At 32.7% G+C, this 6138-nt stretch overlaps 1 protein-coding gene across 2 annotated transcripts in view; it reads right to left on the reverse strand.

The window, feature by feature from the left end:
* The window catches only part of LOC147063865 (uncharacterized), a 32721-nt gene extending 32276 nt beyond the window's left edge, over positions 1-445 (reverse strand). For both annotated transcript variants that reach the window (XM_085959153.1, XM_085959152.1), the window contains exon 1: positions 106-445. The gene's annotated coding sequence lies outside the window, so the exon portion shown is untranslated. The remainder of the gene's footprint in view (positions 1-105) is intronic.
* Positions 446-6138: the final 5693 nt, after the last annotated feature.

Genomic DNA, 6138 nt, shown 5'->3' on the forward strand with positions numbered 1-6138 from the left:
ACTGGCGTCCACTTCGGCAGTCTTGGCACTTGACCCGCTCCAAACAAACGCAGGGTTAAAAAATGAATACGCGGTTAATCGCAGTCGAAGTGAAAGAATACCTACATAAATATATTTGTCAGTCTGTACATTGAATCTGCGACGTCGGTAACTCCGGCAGGATGACGCTCATATGCCAGATAACATCGTAAATATGGCCTCGGCTCGATAAACTAGGCTGCCCTCGCTTCGGAACGGCTCGACGAAAACAAGTCGGGTAACTAAAAATTCAGGCACTTCACACTCGGCTATAGCGTAATAAGTTCACGTAAAACTTTTGTCATTACTTAACGCGCGTATAAGAATTGAAAACGTACAATTTATGTTATTTACAGAGAAATTTAAAACAACGTCTCGCCTTTCACATCACCGCACGCCATTTTTGTTAGTTGCGAGTTGCGAAGGCACACCGTTGACCGTACAACAATAGAGCGAGCGCCATCTATCGATTCGCGGGGAACCACTAACGCCAAGCTTTATTTTTACGGTGTCATTGTCTCACGTAATTCGTTTGTTTTTCCTGTTCCGTATGCATTATTTGCAATAAAACCTGCATTTATAATTAGAAAATTGATCGTAGAATATTTTCCAATACTATTTACAGTCCAAATGTTCGCTAAATTTGAATAAAAGCCATAATAAATTACCATCACCCCTCCCATAGTCGAGTTGCTGCGTGCATTCGGATCATAATTCGGATTGATTCGGATAGTTCCGCGAGACTTCGGGGACGCTCGGGGTACATGAACATGGTTTGGCCAGTTCTTTTCAATCTTGGTCGGTCGATAATCAAAACCTGTCAAGCAATTATTTCGAAGTCCTTCCACATCCCCGGCTATAATTTATTATGAAAATAATTTCTAGCAATATTTTCTTTCAAATATATAACACTCTTTCGTTAACAACAATACTATATTGCATTCGTAAAAAATAAAAACTCTAAATTGTTATTCTACGATAATAATATTGCCGGATATTAAATTGGTATTAGATTTTTATCCCTTAAAAATATTGCGTTTCTCACAAGAGGTGAACGCCGATACAATCGGCAACATAACTCTGACGTTAAGGTAATCCAAAATAAATAACACCGTCTGAATGCGATTACTACACAAATTTATAAAATGTTTATGTTAAAATCAAAATTACTTACATAGATATTACAAAAATTGATAGGTATCTCACCATGGCTTTGTACCTACCAACTGATAGTTTTAAAGTTAAACAGAAATAGTTATGTTATGCATACTTAAATGCAGATACCTATATATTTATTTTCAAAAATCGAAATTCAATATATTTTTGTAAAGATAGTCAATGTTTTTAGATTAATTTAACGACAATTTGCTTAATATGTCTATTCGATCGATTAGAATATTATTAATTAATAACTTTTTTTTTATTCAACGAATATTTTTCGATTTAACGATTTATTCAAGATTTAAGAATTTTACATTCTAATTAATGAATATACATAATTTTGAAGACACTTACATCTGAGAAAGTATATTATAACCAATAGAAAAAATCTTTTTGAAAAAAGTAAGACACCCCACAGGATCGAACCTGCATCTCTCGGGTATCGCGCCCACGCACATAGTCCACTATGCTAAAGAAGTTTTAATTAAGTATGACTCCTTTAGCATAGTGGACTATTTTTGAAAGAGGCCAAAACACACCAAGTGTTTTAGTGCCATAAATGATATAAATATAAAGAGGTTGAACTAGTATAGAATAAAATAATGATTTTAATGACGTCTTCAATATCTGTGTACCTATATACTAGTGTACTGTGTAGTCCGCATAAGACATTGGCTCCTTGATGTTTTCCGATTGCAACTTGACATCGAATTTCGAAATGTACCCATGGCCCCCACAAGGATGGGCTTACAGGGCTCTTGCCTAGGAGCCTGGGTTTAGGAGAGGCACAGCGTGGCGGGTCGATCAGATAAGTGAGATAAACTCACATTAAAAATTTGCTCTAATAGTAAAAAAAGTCGGTACTGTTCGGTGAAAGCGGATACAGCGGAAAACGCATTTTGAAAATAGCCGATAAACTGGATTATTTGTTAGTTTGGGTTAGTTTAGGTTGGGTTAGGTTAGGTTTGGTTAGGTTAACCTAACAAATAATCCAGTTTATCGGCTATTTTCAAAATGCGTTTTCCGCTGTATCCGCTTTAACCGAACAGTACCAAAAAGTCTACTTAAAAATATTAACATTTTGAAATATATGGTTATCGAAACAATTTTTGATTATTGTATGTCGATACTCGACAACTCCATAATTCAAGTAAGTAGATATTTTCAAAAATACAAAAAATCACTACAATTACACTTAATTAATACCCATAATAATTACTGTACCTCGAATACCATTTGGAAAATTCTTATTTTGCGTCACATTGCCTTTAACCTTAACGATAGGTAGGGGATCCGCCAAATATTCTAGCCTGGGGGCCCGTTTCAGGATGTGGGCGACATGAATGTACCTATACCTATTACGACACATGGTAAATTCCTATTCCTTAAGTGGGGTACGTATATGCATCTCTATAAAGTTAATGTTATCTCAATGTTTTTTTTACTTATAACGGTGGTTAGCTAATGATCCAACCCATTAATTATTAACTCTGGATCAAACACGAATATGTATTTAAATTGCAAGTGAATTTACAAGACGCGGAATTTGAACCCGCGACCCAAAACTTGTGAAAGGTGAACCCTCTACCACAACTCCACCGCGGGTACATGCAATACTCACACAGCATATGTGTAGGTAGTTATTTTAGATAGCTGCTGTGTGAATAGGACAAAATACGCGCACAATTTATTGTCAAGCGATGTTCAAGTGCCCAAATCACACATGCGCATTGTTGACTACCTCAACAATGAACATTGGAATGTCAGCCTTTTCACTGCAACTATTGCCGAAACACGATCAATATGTGCATCAATCCGTCAATATAAATAATTATGTTTATAGCATCTACTACACTCTGTATTTTAATATAGGGGAGTGTACTTTAACAATATTTTTTATTTCAAAATCAAATTAAAAATTTAATACCTACCTACGTATTTTTTTTTTTAAAGTGAGGGTATACCTATGTCCTCAAAAAAAATCATTATGTAAACTACTAATTATACAAAGTGTGGATTGACGTATCGACGCAAGGGTTTCATACAAAACAAATTGGCCATTTCAAAATTCAAAGTATCTCGGAGCACAGGCAAAATTTTGATATACAAGTGGATTTCAATAGGTACACGATACATAGGTAAAAAAAAGTCTCAAAAGAGATACGCCCATGTTAAGAATATTGTTGATTTATTTTATTTAATAAAATTACCCGAAATTCTATCAACTGTTCATATTCATGTTTACACTACTTAAAACATTGTGTAGTCGTGTGCTCACCTCTTGTGAAATGTTAGTTATTTCCTCAGTTTGTAAAAATTAGAGGCGGATCTCAAAAGTTTGCAGACAGGGGTTATAAATTTTATAAAATTTAAATTAAAAATAATAAATAATTTCAAATTGGTATATTATTTTCAAGTTGTCCTTATAATCAATAATGTATTATTTTTTCTTGCTACATCAGATTTAATAGGTTATTGATTAGTTTGAGTAGTATTGTGATATTATCAAATTGTCCAGTAAAATAAAATTGTTATAAGTAACATAAAAATTTCGTAGTATTTTAAAATCAGTACCTGCCTACCTATCTATCTTTTTCAAGTAAACTATTCAAACTCTTAAGGGGGGACATGCTCAGCGTAGGTCAAAATGGAGCTTTTATTGCATTTTCAAATCATGATCCTGGACATTCCTTAAACGTTGTAGATAATCTATTTATACAATTTTGAAGCCATATTATCCTTTATATTTATTTTAAACATTTGATGACTGCATAAAGTATTTTTATTACATAAAATAGTATTCTTTTAAACCTCTCGCTCTAATGTTTTAGAATATAGTCATATTTCAGTACATGAATGTGCAGTGGTGTTCAGATTTTTTACATTTATTAATTTTTAAATGCATTTATAAAACCATTCGTATAATTTATGTCGACATTATTATAGTGAAATATTTACGATAAAAAATTATATTGATAATCTCTGTGAGCCCAAATTTGACAAGAATTAGGTATTTATTATTCAAAAAATGGGCAAGATTAACACATTTGAAGATAATTCTAAAGATACTAATTAATTATAAGCTATGTCTTTGACCATTCAAGTGTAATAAACATCCCACGAATAATGATTGCTTTATAATAATTATTGACCTAAGAATAAGGTAGTGTTTTTTTGAAATACGCCATTTCTTTTGGCATTCCCCAGTGGTTAAACTACAACATACGGCCGTAGCCATACATTAACAAACTAAAACTGAAGTAGGGAGTAAGATCATGTTAACGCGCGTGTTTGAACATGTACCTAACCGATTTTTTTTTTTTTAAACGGTACATGTTCAAACACGCGCGTTAACATGATCTTACTCCCTACTTCAGTTTTAGTTTGTCAATTTATGGCTACGGCCATATGTTGTAGCTTAACTACTGGGAAATGCCAAAAGAAATGGCGTATTTCAAAAAAATACTACCTTATTCTTAGGTTAATAATTATTATAAAGCAAACATTATTTGTAGAATGTTTATCACATTTGAATGGTGAAAGACATAGCTTATAATCAGTATCTTTAGAATTATCTTCAAATGTGTTAATCTTGCCCATTTTTTGAATAATAAAATGCCTAATTCTTGTCAAATGTGGGATCACAGAGATTATCAATATAATTTTTTATCGTAAATATTTCACTATAATAATGTCGACACAAATTATACGAATGGTTTTATAAATGCATTTAAAAATTAATAAATGTAAAAAATCTTAACACCACTGCACATTCATGTACTGAAATATGACTATATTCTAAAACATTAGAGCGAGAGGTTTAAAAGAATACTATTTTATGTAATAAAAATACTTTATGCAGTCATCAAATGTTTAAAATAAATATAAAGGATAATAAGGCTTCAAAATTATATAAATAGATTATCTACAAGGTTTAAGGAATGTCCAGGATCATGCTTTGAAAATACAATAAAAGCTCAATTTTGACCTACGCTGAGCATGTCCGCCCTTAAGCAACCATTTATAATTCGCAATTTTTATCTAGGGGTCTCGCACTTGCTGTTGTAAGATATCAATCCATCTATGCGTTATGCGAATTATTACCTACCTAGTAATAATTATGCTATCTGAGGTGTTTCAAATCTTGCCAAATAAAATTGTCAGCTATAAATCATCATCATTATTATAAAAAAAAAATAATTACAAAACTGGTTGCCTTTGCTTGGCAGAATTTATAGAGTCTCAGAAAGCGTAGTTATAAGTAAAAATTCGCATGACTCATGGACAGGTCAATAGCTTAAATCGGTGATTCCCAACGAGTATGGCGAGAGTAATTGGGAAGTGGCAGGATTATTTTTTATTTTCTTAACTAAGACTAAGTCATGTAAATTAAGATAATAAGTAATACAGTGAAACCCCGATCTACCGTTCTCATAAGAACAATGTTAAATAGTCCCGCACTAACCGTTATCTGATTTATCATTATCCTCAATCTATCGTCTAAATATTATGGTCCCGTCACAAATATTATCCCGATTGACCGTTTTTGTCGAATATTTTTCATTTCGCTTTTGTAGAATTGCTTATGATACATACAGACCTTTCAGTCTTTGCACGGGTCGGTCGGCGCTCAGGCTTGCCTCGCATGTCTTATCACGAATTTTTATAAGCCGCAAGTAAAATGCCCCCCATGAAGAAAACTAGAACTCTACCTGCGAAACTGAAAATAATTCAAGACATCGAAAAAAATCCATGAGAAAAACGAGTTTTTTTTAAAAAATAAATTATATGAGGGTGGGTCAATAATTCCTTAGAAAAAAGCATTAAAACAGTTTTTATTTTTGTATTTTTTTTTATTTCTCAACATAATCACCTTGGAGCTCAATACACTTGGTTAGACGTTTCTCAATTTTTTTAAGCCGTCAGAAAAATAAGTTTTCGGAAGGTCCTCAAAATAAG

The sequence above is a fragment of the Rhyacophila brunnea genome, unplaced genomic scaffold (genome assembly GCF_057557595.1).
Source record: "Rhyacophila brunnea isolate RB1 unplaced genomic scaffold, BYU_Rbru_1.0 scaffold_8, whole genome shotgun sequence".
Taxonomy (NCBI): domain Eukaryota; kingdom Metazoa; phylum Arthropoda; class Insecta; order Trichoptera; family Rhyacophilidae; genus Rhyacophila; species Rhyacophila brunnea.